The sequence below is a fragment of the Anolis sagrei genome, chromosome 5, assembly GCF_037176765.1.
Source record: "Anolis sagrei isolate rAnoSag1 chromosome 5, rAnoSag1.mat, whole genome shotgun sequence".
NCBI lineage: Eukaryota > Metazoa > Chordata > Lepidosauria > Squamata > Dactyloidae > Anolis > Anolis sagrei.
The window spans coordinates 84634338-84650824 of record NC_090025.1 but is presented as its reverse complement, the minus strand read 5'-3'; positions in this window follow the sequence as shown (position 1 = coordinate 84650824).

Below are 16487 nucleotides of genomic sequence, written 5' to 3'. Positions count from 1 at the left end.
AACAACTGCACTGCATCCTATCAGATCCCCAAAATCTGGAGGAAAGCAAGAGTCATAGCCATCTTGAAACCAGGCAAAGACCGTAATGATCCAAAAAGCTATAGACCAATCTCCCTGTTGTGCCACCTTTACAAAGTCTTGGAGAGACTTATTTTGCATAGAATTATGGGAAAAAATAGACCCATGTCTGATTCCACAGCAAGCTAGCTTCAGAAAAGGCAAAAGTTGCACATCGCAAGTGCTGAACCTGACTCAGCACATAGAAGATGGCTTTGAAAGGCAGCAGATCACAGGAGATGTCTTCATAGACCTGTCAGTGGCTTATGATACTGTAAACCACCGCCTCCTCCTGGGAAAAATGTATAATATCACAAAGGACTACCACCTCACTCGCCTCATAGGCCAGCACGTCAGCCAGCACGTCAACTACTTAAATCAAAAAATAGTTTTCTAAGACATTCGCTCGAATACCTCAGCAAGCGAGAGTCCAAAAGTGGCAGGCTCAAACCCAGAACCTCAATAAATGGCTGATACCAAATGAGAGATTCCCCACCGGGCACACAGAAAACTGGGCGACTTGGAAGGCGCTGAACAGACTGCGCTCTGACACCACAGGATGCAGAGCCAACCTTAAGAAATGGGGCTACAAAGTGGAATCCACGACATGCGAGTGTGGAGAAGAGCAAATTACAGACCACCTGCTGCAATGCAACCTGAGCCCTGCCACATGCATAATGGAGGACCTTCTTGCAGCAACACCAGAGGCATTCCAAGTGGCCAGATACTGGTCAAAGGACATCTAATCAACTATCAAGCTTGCAAACTTTGTGTTTTGTTTGTCTGTCTGTTTGTTTGTTTGTTAATAAATGCAATGCAAATGTCTGGTCTGCCCCTGACATGATAAATAAATAAATAAAAATTCAGAAATTAAATATAAAATAAGTAGAACTTATAATAATACCACAAAGCTATGGTAGAGGCAGGCCCTTCTGGGTTGAAGTACCAAGGTAATTCATAAAATCATAGAATCCTAGAGTTGGAAGAGACCTTGTGGGTCATCCAGTCCAACCCCCTGCCAAGAAACAGGAACAATAATGCCATACGTAATAATAATAATAATAATAATAATAATAATAATAATAATAATAATAATAAGCTGATGCAGACTGTGCAAGGAAGCTGATGAAACCATGGATCATATCCTCAGCTGTTGCAAGAAAATCTCACAAATGGACTACAAACAAAGGCACAACTCTGTGGCCCAAATGATTAACTGGAATTTATGTCACAAGTACCACCTACCAGCAGTAAAGAATTGGTGGGATCATAATCCTGCAAAGATAGTGGAAAATGCAGATGCAAAAATACTGTGGGACAAGCAAATGCTCGCGTTACATCCTCGGAGACTGCCATTAACATGGTGTCCAGGTCAGAGCAGATCAAAGCAAATTTGTCCACAAAGAACTGAGCAAATGTTTCACAGCATGCCACCAAGTTATCAGGGTTCCCATCCGAAGTGGTGGGATTTAACAGTCCTCTGAGTTCTGGTTTTAATGAAAATGTGTACTTAAGTTTCTATGTCTCTATGGATTTTTATCCAGAATTCTTTAGCTTTTTTGGAGTAGGGGAATGTAAATCCTTGACTATTTTATCTTCATCCACAAGGATGAATCACTGAAGTAGTATTCTCCCTGTACTTGAGTATCTTGAAATGTCATTTAGGAAACATTCTGCGGAGAGAGAAAAGTATTTTTACACATGACAAACTAGTCTCCAAAATAATTCCTACACAACATTTTGGGATGCTGGGAAATACTGCATAATACTTTTTATGTCCTGTTCTTCTTCCATGAGTTTTTGGCTGTTGGAACCCCCCCCCCCCTCTTTTTTTCTTTGTTCTGGGAACAAATAATTGTGAATATTGTGCTGTTACACCCAGACGCTTTTATAAAAACAAAACTATGATGTGCTGTTCCCTATGTCTGGGCGAACTGCTGGTGCTTTTCTTGAGAAGATTGAGATTCTCAGTAACTGAGTCTATTACAAGTTCTGAACATCAAAAGGGATATTTATTTCTCAAAGTTGCAAACAGAACAGTCAATTGATAAACCAAATAGATATTTCTTCTTTCTCTTCTCCACCAGTTACTGAGTCAGCCTTTCCCCAAGTGGCAAAGGGATCCAGGGATCCTTCACCCTAATCCAGAGCTGTTGTTTTTTAGAAAGAACAAATCTTTCCCTATCTATCTAAGCTCCAGATTAGCCTTGGAGATGGAGCCCCCGGTGGTGCAGTGGGTTAAACCCCTGTGCCGGCAGGACTGAAGACCAACAGGTCACAGGTTTGAATCCAGGGAGAGGCGGATGAGCTCCCTCTTTCAGCTCCAGCTCCTCTTGCGGGGACATGAGAGAAGCCGCCCACAAGGATGATAAAAACATCAATTCATCCGGTCATCCCCTGGGCAACATTCTTGCAGACGGCCAATTCTCTCACACCAGAAGCGACTTGCAGTTTCTCAAGTCGCTCATGACATGACAAAAAAAAAAGCCTTGGAGATAAGACAATGCAGCCTCTCTTTCTATAAGACTCTATAAAACTCAATTATCAAAGCTCAATATCTATTCTTCTTTACACTCTATAACTCTCTTATAATCTATCTAATTATAGCTCAATTCTTCTCAATTCCTGTCTATAACTCAATTAAGCTTATCTCAATTGTTTTCAATAGTTCTCAATTCCCTATTCTCAATTGTTTTTGCAGTGGTTTTGTCGGAGCTACCTTTTTGGCCTCCAGCACATCAGATTCCTTCTTCAGAACTGAACAGGCAAAGAGGACTCCAAAATGGAGGTCTGGCCTGGTAAAAGGGGCGGGCTCAAAAGTTACTCTCTGGGCCAATAACTGCAAAGGAGGCCTGCAGACTGGCTTGCAAACCTGCTACTATTAACCTTTAGGGCTCTTGCAAACTGCAGCAGCCCTGGGACAAAATGCAAAAGAAAGCAGCCTCAAACAGCTGAAAGGTAGGGCAAACCAGGCTCCTGGGAGATGGAACAAATATTATTTCCATCCCTACTAAGCACACTCAAAACCTACTCCAGAGTTTTCAGAATACATCTTGTAACTTTTTGACTGCAGGAAGGGGAAGCAATGTGCCTGGGAGATAGCATCAAATGTCATTTTGACCTGTGATCTCTACTTGAAAACTTTAAGAACTGCATAAATGAAAGAGATTATATAATGACATAAGCATGCTTTAAGATGATGGAAAGTAAAAGAAAGGTCCCGTCCTATTTTACTTTCTTTTTGATATTGTGGATGGCACATGGAGAAATGGGCGGACAGACATTATAACTAAGAAGACAAGTAAATCAGAGAGAAGGAGGCAATGCTCTTCTATTCTTCAGCACACTCAAACAGGGTAAAATGCTTACAAGCCATCTCTTCAGATAACAAAAAGGTATTATGTTAGTTAATGTAATGTTTTAAACAAGTTTTCAAGAAGTGCTGAGATGTCATTGTTATAGAAGACACATCAAATAGATGCTTCATTCATCATAAATTATGCAGCAGACTCTGTCAAAGAAGGTAATCAAGTTTTAGGAAATATGCACAATTCCACCCACAGCCCCACTTTCTCCCCTGTCTCCAAATGGAGCTCAATGCAACGGAAGAGACAGCCAACATTTTTCTTAATGGCATAACTATGCTACAGCTGATGACTTTCATTCTGGACAATTGCATTTGCTCAGATGTTATGTCTGGCATTGAAGTGAGAGTTTCTTTCCTGCCTCTGGAGGCAGCAGTAGAACTATCCAACTCTTTGTCTAATATTCTCCCAAAACTGAAAAGGACTGTCACAGCACTGTCGAGTTGTTAATATAATTTGCTTATTCCCTGAACATTTTGCCCACTACATTACCATATTATTACAAGTCTAGAGTCATACTGTAGGTGTGCTCAGTGAAGTGTGCTATTAAATGAGTTTTAAGTTCTAAAAGCCAATCTGTAGAAATGTTTTTAAAGTGTTTTTAAAAGCCACAAGTAGATTGCCAACTTCTGAACCCTCCTCTCAAGCTGTTCCCTTAAGTTCAATCAGAGCTATACCAATTAGCACATGATAATATTCCAGGCATAGTATGAAAAGCTCACCTTTTGATTTTCAGCGTACTAGAGCTCTGTTAAAAAGCCAAGCTACTTACTTTTGTGTTCTGGCCAAATGATTACCTGACCCAGGCATGCTGAGAAGAATTTTAAAATTTATGCCATTCATTTATCATCCTTAAAGTTTACTTTTAAGAAATGAAAGAATAATAAGTAATGCAAAAACTATCATGAGAAGTCATTGAATTTTCTTTGCTATTTCTTATGAGTTGTCTTGAAGCTCCATTAAATGGTCAGTGTAGATGTGTCCCATGATATAGTAACTTGGTGATATCTCATTCAGTGGTCAAAATCTACTTGACAGTAGATGTTCTGTCGCGCGCTGGGCCTGTAAAGAATTTCCTTTAGAACAGGACGTGCAGCCTTTGCCCAGCGGGAAGCCAGGGGCCCCAAAGAAAAGTTCTCAGAGGTTTTCCACCACAAATGATCTTTAGATGGCTTGTGAAGTATAACAAAGTCTTTTATTAATGAACAATCAAACAGAAACTTCTCTTGTCTTCAATAAAGCTAAACAAATGCTTCCAAGCTTTATGCAACTGGTGACTTCCTAATCTTGCCCACGAAGGACAGGCAACTGTCTTCAACAACTTCTTCTTTACTTTAAAGAAGTCTTGCCCTATGACTGCAACCAAAGGAAGCCACCTATCTGCAGAGTCCCTGAAACCCAGGGCTGCAAGCAAACATTTAATACAAAGCAAATAAATTTGGAGCTCCTGGTACAGTCGTACCAGCACAGTAAATAATAAATTGTTTTAAGCTGTTGGTTTTAATTATCCTTGCAGAACAATTGTACTTGCAGAATAATTATACTAATAATCACAGGATGTCTCAAACCTACACGGGTTGATAGACTCTATAAGCTAGCTGACATTCCCCTCCCCCCCTTTTGTTTGATGAGAAGTTGCTGCTAACTGTGAGAGAAATATGATTGAACACTGTGAAAACCATCCACTGCATGGCTATCGGCCTCCTCCCAGTAGACTCAAATCAAGGAAAAGCTTCATGAGAACCACCATTCCTCTTAATGTTTCCCCAGCAACAGCAAGTGTATCCCTCTGGGCAGCTAAACCAGGAAACCCCAAACGGATGACACTCCACGAGGGTCTTCTTCTGGGGCAAACCAAGAATGGGAAACTTGGAAGTCCTTGAACAGGCTCAAAAGACATCCTGACAAAGTGGCACACCCTGGAAGAATCCTCCAGCTTGTGTGATTGTGGAGCAGAACAGACAACTCCACATCTGTATGCTTGCCCACAATGCCCTGCCTCATGCACAGAGGAAGAATTGCTTAAAGTTACATACCATGTGGTCACAGTTTGTAGGGATTCGGCCTGTGATTGTCTCTTTGCCACAGGTTTCAAAAGAGAATGATCAGGATCAGGATCAGGATCCTTCAGAGGTTCCCATGTTTGACTTTAATGATCAGGTTTCTGTTGATTCTCAGGGATTTGTGAATGCAGGTGATGGCCTAGAAAATGTAGTTAGCCAGAGTGAAACTGAGGATTCTGGGGTTGTTGGTTCCCAAGGCAAAGATGTCTTGAGACAGTCTGATGTGAAACAGGCTGAGGCAGAATAGTCAAGGTTAGATAGTGATAGCGAAAAAATGTGCTAATGAGCAAACCAGAGGAGGAAATCTTTGATCGCAAAGGGCAAATCTATCATGATCTTCATCTGGACTTAGAGAGGAGGCGTTCAGCAAGATTAAGAGAAAGAAGGGGTTTGAGAGAGGTTTCCCAAGGGAATCGGAATGCTTTTGCCATAGCTTTCTGAATAAATATAGGGCCTGTGAATCCATGCTCTTCAGTGAATCCAATGTTCAGCTTCCATGACTGCTTCATGCCTTTTGTTTCATACTGAGACTCATGTAATATCTTGCTTCAGATTCATGTTCATGCTGAGATTTTTGTAAGTGTCGTATCCTGATTTCAAGCTGCTGCATTTTGTGTTGTTCAGGTTTGTTCCTGACTCTTCAGGGGACTTTGTTCTTACAACCTTTTGGACTTAAGGACTATTTCCTGTGGACTTGATTAATTGGACTTTGGAACTATCCTGTTCTCCTGATGTGGACTTTTCTAGACAAGTTTACATTGATTATGGATTGTTTTTTGGACATTTTCTTATTACCTTTCTGATTGCCTTTTACCTTTTTGGCACTTGCTATATTAATCTTCAATAAACTGCTTGCTTATTAAAGAACATTGGTGTGTTTGTGGGTTCAAAATGCTCATCATAGCCCTGGTGTGCAACACAGTTGCCCATTTTTGGTCTAAAATTAATTAGTTGCTTGTGCTCCCTCTATTTTATCAATTTTATACTTATTTATGCAATGGTTTTGACACAAAATAAATAAATTGTACTTTTAAACCACCTAGGGGTCTTTCTGATGTAGGAGGGGGTAGAAATAATGTAAGAAATAATTGGGTTTGTTGTTTTTGCTGTTTTCTGTTTAGAGTAATGCTTAAGACACCAGTGCTTAAGATTATAAAGCTATATAAAAGGAGTCAAATCAAGCAAGAAAACCATTAAATAATCACCAGAATCTATAAAAAGTGTCTAGATTTTAAAATCTATATTATATCTTCATAATGATACAAACCTTCATATTTAGAAAATACTTATTTTGTTTTGCTGGGGTGGGGGGCTACCCTTTTCCCTCTCCCTCCCCATGGTTGTCTGTTTCTCTGGCCTGCCAATATCCTTTGTTTTTAACGTTTTGCTTTTTGTACTTAGAAACACTCCTATTTCAGGTGTGTGTCCTTTGAACGAGTCTCTCCATTTGCCATGTTTTTAGAACTGAATTGAAATGCCCTGAATAAAAAGTATTAGCAATACATTGTCGAAGGCTTTCATAGCCGGACTCGCTGGGTTGCTGTGAGTTTTCCGCAGCCACCCAGCAACACTAAGCGGCGGAGGGGGAAAAGGAAAGGGCTTGAGGTCTCTGAGGATGCCTGTCATAGTTGTGGGCCACCCCTCTGCGAGAGTCTCCCAAGCCACTGCCCTCTTGTCTATTTCCTTGTCTTATTTATGGCTTTTCTTATGTACTCTTGTATTTGAAATGCAGAGATATTTTTAGAGATCTGCTATTCTGGGTGGTGTCACCTATACTTAGATACTTAGGGTGAATCAAAATTAACACCATGGTGTTGAACCTTTGTATTCCATGATGCTCACTTTAATAACTAGAAAAACCTTTCTGATTTGATCTTTTGTTTGCTTAAGATAGTACAGCTTGGAGATACAGTGAAGTTTCTTGCGGTAATAATGTTATGTAGTAGGCTTGGGTAACCACAGAAAAATTTGGTTCTAAACTCGTTTTGTTTTTAGGGGGCCCTTGCGTTTCGTTTTTTTAAGAATTCCGAAATTTTCCTTTTAAAAATTTCGAAATATATGAAATTTCGTAAAATTACGAATCGATTCGTTAATGGCGGACGTGATTGCGCAATATGCTCTCCCTCTGTTGTTGACTGTTGGTGTGATAAAACAAACAACAACTATATTATATTATATTATTATAATATTATTATATTATATTGTTGTATATTATATTATAATATTATTATATTATATTATATTATATTATATTATAATATTATTATATTATATTATATTATTGTATATTGTATTATTATATTATATTATATTACTTTATATTATTATATTATTATATTATACTATATTATATTATACAATTATAATATAATATAATAATAATATAGTAATATAATATATAATATAATAATATAATATATAATATAATATATATTATATTATTATAATATTATAATATTATATATTATATTATAATTGTATTTTATATTATATTATATTATATTTTATACTAGCTGTACCTGGCAACGCATTCCTGTGGCATAGAGTGAGGGTATGAAAAATAAAGTAATGAGAAATTTTGGGCAAGAAGGATGCCAGGAGAAAGAGGAGGGAGGGGGGAATGTGGGATTTGCCAGCTGGAAGGAAGGAAGGAAGGAAAGAAGGAAGGAAGGAAGGTAGCCCAGTGCAGCCCAGAGTGAGGCAAGAAGAAGCATGAGGAAAGAGGAGGGAAGCAGCAGAGCAAAGGGACCGGAAGTGGGGTAAATGCGAGATTGTAAAACTTGCACCAGACATACGAAAATAATTACGAAATAATTACGAAATAATTATGAAATAATTACGAAATAATTGGAAAAATTGTTTTGATTCTTAATTACTCCTCACACTATTCCTGCATGGCTCAATACTGGATCGTAAGCTAATTTAAATACGAATTAATAACGAATAACGAAATTAACGAACTGGATCGCCCAAGCCTATTATGTAGCTATAAAGGGTTGGGGTTCATTATGTTGATTGGACCAACAGATGGCAAATGTAATTCAATGCAAAGTTTTAGACAATAATTAGTGTAGGATTGAGGAGCCATTCTTGAGAAGTGCATGCTTACTGATCAAAGGAAAAACCAGTAATCATGTTATCAGAGAAAGGATCTGCAACGACATTTGTATATAGTATACAATTGAACACCATCAGGGCAGTCTAAGCCTGAAGCAAAAGAAGTAAACACAAAACAAGTGTTGAGAGTAGGAGGCAATGCTGCATTTGACAAGAGCCTTATACAACCATTTATAATACTGCAGTCGGTATTGATCTCTGTTGTAGAGAAAATTGATCGTTACCTTGAGGATACTATTTAGATCTTTAAAATAAAACCCGTGAAGTACAATGTATTTCTCCCTGTGAAAGTTGGGTGCATTTGAGGGATGCTTTCATTATTAATGTGATTGACACCGTTTTCAGAGAGTTCATACTGGTATTTTTTAAAGGGTAAGTCTGATGTCACCTGTACCAATTTCTTGGTAAGGTAACAGACATAAAGGAGGAACGCTTTCTTCACCAAAGTCAGTAGGACTTTTTGCCTTTGACGGCTGTGGAACACACTTGTCACTTAGAGAATACAAATGAATCAAGAGGCTTTAGACATCAGTACAGAGACTGAAAGAAAATGGAAGGTCAGATGACAATATGATGTCTTGTCCTACTAAACAAAATGTACCTGGGATCATTTTTGAAGTTGTTCTGTGCTTTCAGTTTTTTTCCGACTTGTGGCAACCCTAAAAGAACCTATCACAGGGTTTTCTTGGAAATATTTGTTCTGAGAGGGTTTCCCATAGCCTTCGTCTGAAACAAAAAGTGTGCACTTGTCAAACATCACCCAGGGGGTTTCCATAGCTGAGCCAGGACTTGAACTATAGTTTCCACAGTTGCAGTTTACTACAGAAACTGTTACAGTAAGTTGTAGCAGGACCAAGTGTGTGTGTTGAAGAAAAACATTATAATGGTAATTATTACATGCAGCTGATAATGTAGGTCAACCAGCAAGCTTGGACCACACCCGATAGGGTAGAACTGTATGAGTTTTTGGAATATAGTTCTGGAAAGCTTTTTCTTTGAGGAGATCTATGCTCAAAGGCTCTGCTCTGAGGAGCAGGTTGGAGAGAAGCTTTTATGCTGCTCAAAAGAAGGCTGTGTTGGAATAGCTGATTGCTCAAGCTATGTTTTGCTTTCTCATATGACTTAAGATGAAGATGTCTTAATTTGTGTTACTTACAAAGACTATGTAAGTTTCTTGCACGGTTTGTTTTTTGTATGCAACATTGCAAGTTTGTTTTTTATCTCTGCTATTAAGAGTAAAGATTTTTCTGTTCAGTTCTATTCTTGTCTGTGTGTCTTGTGCATGGGACGTGGCTAAGATCTGCTTGCTGCGCAACAGAAACCACTTGACCATGCTGGCTTCCCTAACTGCTTAGATATGTATAAAGGCATTGTGATATTGGCAGTAAGATCTCCAAATGAAATTTCGGGGGGGGGGGGGGGAGGGGATTACAGCCATCACTACTGGATCAAGATGTCCATCAAGTAGAACCCCCTGATCCCTTTTCTGGCTTAACCAGATCCCATTAAATTATGTACAGTTTTTGCCAATTCGATTCCTATTTCTTCGGTATCCTTTGGGATTTCTATACTTTAACCGTTCTAAAAATACAGCAGCATATATGGCTGCCTCCCTTTATTCTCGTTACTCAGTTTATCAGTAATTACAAAAAAGAGTCTGGTTCCAATTAAAATAATTTGCTCAGGGATATTTATGCCGGCTGCAGATTCTGGGACTTGTAAATAACTTTTCTAAGTTCTGGTCTGTACCCATGACAACCATGAATAACATGCAGCCTTTACTATACTCTAATCTTTACTATACCACCTACAACAGCAATTTGCATAGTTTCAGCTGTGTCATATTTTCTTCATTCAGAATTTATTGCTGTATTTCAGAACTTGGAAAAACCAAATATCACTGTAAGAGAAGAACATGTACTGCTATCTAGGATTCCTTTGACGCTGCCCTATATCCCAGTATCTGATCCCAGATTAAGTACTACATTTGGCCCTGCCACAGGTTTTAATGCGCTGCGGTGTTATTGTTTATGTTTTTTGCTTTGTTTATGAGTTTTTTATTCTTGTACTGTTGTTGTGTTTTACTGATGTATTTGGGCTCAGCCTCTTGTAAGCCGCACCGAGTCCTTCGGGAGATGGTACCGGGGTATAAATAAAGGTATTATTATTATTATTATTATTATTATTATTATTATTATATGGCAGTGGAGATTCATATAATCCAGTTCAAAGCAGATAACCCGAGGGCCCACACAATCCTATATCCCAGAATATCAAGGTATCTGAGTGTGGACTCAGATAACCCAGTTCAAAGAAGATATTGTGGGATTTTCTGCCTTTATATTTTGGAATATAGGGATGTCTGGAAGGGCCCTAGCATCAGATTCTGGGATATAAAGACAGTGTAGAAAGGAAAAAGAGGAAGAGGAAGATGAAGAGGAGGAGGAGGAGGAGGAGGAGGAGGAGGAAGAAGAAGAAGAAGAAGAAGAAGAAGAAGAAGAAGAACAACAACAACAACAACAACAACAACAACTTTATTTTTCTTCCCCGCCTCCATCTCCCGGGGAAGATGGGAGCGGCTTACATGGGGCCAAGCCCAAGGCAACATACAATTACAAACAGAACAAGAACAAATTAAAATAGCATAAAACAGCATAAACAATAATAAACAAGCATCAAAAGCAACAGCAGACTAATTTTTAGAGGAGGGGATAGTGCCACTATGCGAACTGGTTAAAGGATAGGGTGGTTCAATAAGGTGGATAGAAACATATAGTAGCATAGGAAGTAGCATGGAAACAGAGCAATTAAACAGGATCAATTCGACTTAACTTAAAATGTAGTAATGTAATATAGGAATTCAGATTCAGGTCATGATACAGGTCATCTGTCACAGGAGTCATCAGTCGAATGCACAATGGAACATCCATGTCTTTAATTCGTAAGATCCCTTCTACACTGCCATATAAAATTCAGATTATCTGATTTGAAATTGATTATATGGAAGTGTAGACTCATATAATCTAGTCCAAAGCAGATGATCTGAATTATCTGTCCGAATGTATCTCCTGCTATGAACCATCACGAAGCTTAAGCTCATCAGGAGAGGCCCTACTCTCGATCCCACCACTCTCGCAAATGCGGTGGGGACAAGAGACAGGACCTTCTTGGCAGTGGCCCCCCATCTGTGGAACTCTCTCCCTAAGGATATCAGGTTGGCCACCTCCCTCCTGTCCTTTAGAAGACAACTGAAGACCTGGCTCTGGGGCCAGGCATTCGATTAGAGGTCAGCGGCAATAGGAAAAGGAAATTTGGATTTTGCGACATGGATTCTCCCGGCTCGGCTTGGTTTTACTGGCACATTAATCCATAAATTTATTGTTAAATTTTACTGATGATGTTGTACAATGTTTTAAAATGATTTTATTGTGAATTGTAATGGTATTTATGCTGTTAACATCCTCTGATGCTCATGTGAGGCCGCGCTGAGTGATAACCTGGATTATATGGCAATGTAGAGGGGGCCTAAATTGACCATATACTCAAGGATGCATAATAAGAAACAAGAAATGAACAGACCTTTGCACCATGCCCAGGGGTGGCTCAACCATTATGCAAAGTAAGCATTTGCAGTATAGTTGATTTTGCCCAGGGGTGCTCTTGAGACACTCTTGGGGGAAAATAGACCTTAACATATGCGAGTTGTAGTTACTGGGATGTATAGTTCACCTAAAATCAAATAGCATTCTGAACTCCACCAATGATGGAATTGAACCAAATATGGCACACAGAACTCCCACGACGAACAGAAAATATATTTCAGTGATTGGCTGGAGGAGGGGGCAAAATACTGTTTGCTTACTGTTAAAAATTACCTAGGGCTGCCTCTGACCATGCCAGAAGTAGAGTATTGTTATTTTGGATTTTTAACAGCTTGATCTCCACTAGATATCTCCATTCCTGTCACTTTGATATCCTTTAGCACAAGTAGCAGTGTAAAACCTTTGCCTACAAAATGTCAATTTATCTGTCAGGCTGCTTTTAAAGGAAAAATGGATGGCAAATCTTGTTTGTTTTTTCAAAGTAGCCCCTCCATGATTTTTCCATTTTTATTCCCTTGCAGTGAGAGCTTTTGCATGCCAACTCCAACAGAAGTCCGACTCCACGGTGAGTGGGCACAGCTTTGTCTTAAACTGGCTCTTCGTGATCGATATCTCTCTGACATTTTCAAATTCTCCATCAAAATGTTTCCAACAAAAGCAATTAACGCACAGTTAGAAGTGAGGAGAAGTTCACAATTAACCTAACCAAGAGGGATTTCTTTCAGGGTTATCAGCTCCTTCTGTTCATGGCAGAATCAAGATGCAGTTCTAAAAGTTAGCCTCTTGTTCAGATTCAGTGCACTTGTTTGTAAATTGAAATAAATGAAACTCTTGGCCTCATAATTCTGTTGTGATATATACCATCACGTTTACCTTGCCACAGCCCGTGCATTCACCAGTCAGATAATCAAAAAGCAATACACCTGCCAGCTGTGTTTATTTCCTAACCAGCATACATAAAACCCTTTTCAAGAGGGTTACAGCAAATAGTGTGACTAGATGATTCATTTATCACAGAAGAATTACTGCACCCCCAGATCCAATTCGTATTAATTAGGTAGCCACGCTTTTAGAAATTCTCTTTCAAATAGGCAATCATGACAGCCGGCTCCCTCATTCCCAGTCACCCTTCTGGAGGTAATCAAAATAGATGGCTCTCGTCAAATTTGCGCACGTTCCCTCTGGCAGCACATTTCCAGATATATATTCTTTTAGAGTAGAGTATCATCTGTTTACTGAGATGATAGTGATGGTCTGCTTTTCTGCTCAATAATGCCCCAAAGGTCCATGTGTACATGTTAAGGGTCACTGTGGCAATGATGCTGAAAATGGCCTCTCTGTGTTGGATTATCCTCATTATGGAGGTCAAGCACTGCATTGGAATTCTCCCTATGGTAGTGGTTCCCAACCTTTGGTCCTCCAGGTGTTTTGGACTTCAACTCCCAGAAATCCCAGCAAGCTTACCAGCTGTTAGGAATTGTGGGAGCTGAAGTCCAAAACGCCTGGAGGACCAAAGGTTAGGAACCACTCCCCCATGGGGATTTAGAGCTGTCATATTGTGATGACTCTATACTTCCTATATATTCTACAGTCACTGAATGATGGCATATTTATTTATTTATTTATTTATTTCGAACATTTCTACCCAGCCCTTCTCAACCCCTGGGGGGACTCAGGGAGGCTTACAATTGGCAATAATTCAATGCCGCATCATAAAATACAGAATACAGAATAACAAATATAACAATTAACATGAACATTAATAAATAAAGATTAAAACAGTATACTTACACTCTGATTAGCTATTGCCCATCTGGTGGTTGTTCAGCTAGCCATCTACTAATGAATACTCCGCTTAACTTATCCAAATCCTCTTCCATGCCATAGTCAATCATTTTCAATTTTCCTTTAACCTGATTGCCCAAAGGCCTGGTCCCTCAGCCACATTTTAACCTTTTTTCTAAAGGTGAGGAGGGATGACGATGACCTAATTTCCCAGGGGAGCAAATTCCACAGGCGAGGGGCCACCGAGAAGGCCCTGTCCCTCGTCCCCACCAAGCGTGTTTGAGACAAAGGCGGGGCCGAGAGCAGACAATCTTAAGCTCCGAGGTGGGACGTAGAAGGAGATACGTTCAGACAGGTACGCTGGACCTGAGCCGTATAGGGTTTTATAGGTCAAGACCAGCACTTTGAATTGTGCTCGGAATTGGATCGGCAGCCAGTGGAGCTGGCACAGCAGGGGGGTGGTATGCTCCCTGTATGACGCTCCAGTGAGTAATCTAGCTGCCGCCCGTTGGACTAATTGCAATTTCCAAACAGTCTTCAAAGGCAACCCCATGTAGAGTGCGTTGCAGTAATCTATTCGGGATGTGACAAGAGTGTGGACCACCGTAGCCAGATCCGACTTCCCAAGGTATGGGCGCAGCTGGCGCACGAGTTTTAACTGTGCAAAAGCTCTCCCGGCCACCGCCGAGACCTGGGATTCCAGGATCAGGGATGAATCCAGGATCACTCCCAAGCTTGCATCACTTATCGACTTCTTGTTTGTATAGTCCTTGGATTTCCATTACAGGTCCATTATATACATTTCTTTATTTTCCCCTTTTATGACATCTAACACTACTTTCCAGTCGGTTCTTTGGGGTTTTGTGTAATTCTGTGAAATTCTTTGTGTCAGTATATCCATATTTATTATGTCCATTATTTTTGTTATCCATTGTTCCGTTGTTGGGATTTCTTTGGTTTTCCACATTTTTGCTAATGTTATCCTTGCGGCTGCTATTAGATAGAAAAATATCTTATCTTCGTTTTTTTCCAATTTAAAGTCTAGTAGCCCTAATAGCAATATTTCTGGTTTTGGGTCGAATTTTATATTTTAATTTTTTTCTATCTTTTTGTGTATTTGCGTCCAATAATTTTTTACTTTTCTACAGTTCCACCACATATGGATGAATTCACCTTTTTTCTTTCCACATTTCCAGCATCGATCTTTTGATTTATCTTTAGTAATTTTGCGAGTATCACTGGTGTTAGTTACCATCTGTAAAAGATCTTGTACCAATTTTCCTTAAGGTCAGTAGCGTATGTGTATTTAATTTTTTTTTTTGCCAGATTTCTTCCCAGTCTGCTAGGGGTATGGAGCGGCCTATATCTCTTGACCAGTTTATCATATTATTTTTTATTTGCTCTGTTTCAGTGGCCCATATTAGAAGTTGGTTATATATTTTTCTTATAATGTTTGTGTCTGTGTTTAGTAAAAATAGAGGTTCTGGATTTCAATCTTACATCTTCTTCCAAGCTCCATAGTAGCTATGCCTGTAAGATCCTGATATTGGGAAGGAAAGAGTATCTGAGACACAAAATCTCAAATGGTTTTAATGGTCAATGCATTTCTCAGTAGATTCTTCAGACTACTAGAAGTGATGTTTTTACATTCAATATAATTGTGTGATATAATGAAGCAAATCTTTAAATAAAACAACAACGGAAAAGCATTTCTGTGTTCTCAAATAAAATGCTGTGTCCAGGTTGGTTCATTAGGTGCTCTGCTATGGTTGACTTCTCTGGTTGAAGTAGTCTGCAGTGCCTTTCATGTTCCTTGATTTGTGTTTGGCCAATGCTGCGTTTGGTGGTCCCTATGTAGACTTGTCCACAGCTGCATGGTATACGTTAGACCCTTGCAGAAGTGAGGGGATCCCTTTTGTCCTTTGCTGAACGTAGCATTTGTTGGATTTTCTTAAAGGGTCTGTAGATGGTTTGTAGGTTGTGTTTCCTCATCAGCTTCCCTATGTGGTCAGCGGTTCCTTTGATGTATGGCAAGAACACTTTTCCTCTGGGTTAATCTTTGTCTTTACTCTCGTGGCTTGTTCTTGGCCTTGCAGCTCTTCTGATGTCTGAGGTGGAGTATCCATTGGCCTGTAGAGCCCAGTTTAGGTGGTTCAGTTCATCCACTCTGTTCAATAAACAAATATAGCTGTGCTGTTTGAAGCATTATAAAATTAGGTTGTTGAGCTATTATACAATAAGCTTTTAGACAATTAAATATTAAGCTTTTGAGAGTTTGGTTAGGTGATAAAATTAGGTCCTTTTTCTGATTGAGTGGAGGAATAGTGTAGAAATAATCCATAAGCGTGGAAGAAGTGATACATCATATTCTGACTCTGTGACATATCATTTTGCTTACTGCTGCATTCTTAGATGCTCATTTAGTTAGCCAAAAGAAAAATAATTGAAATGAAATTACAGTAAAAATACTCCTTCTTCCCAAGCTCATTGTGTAGTTA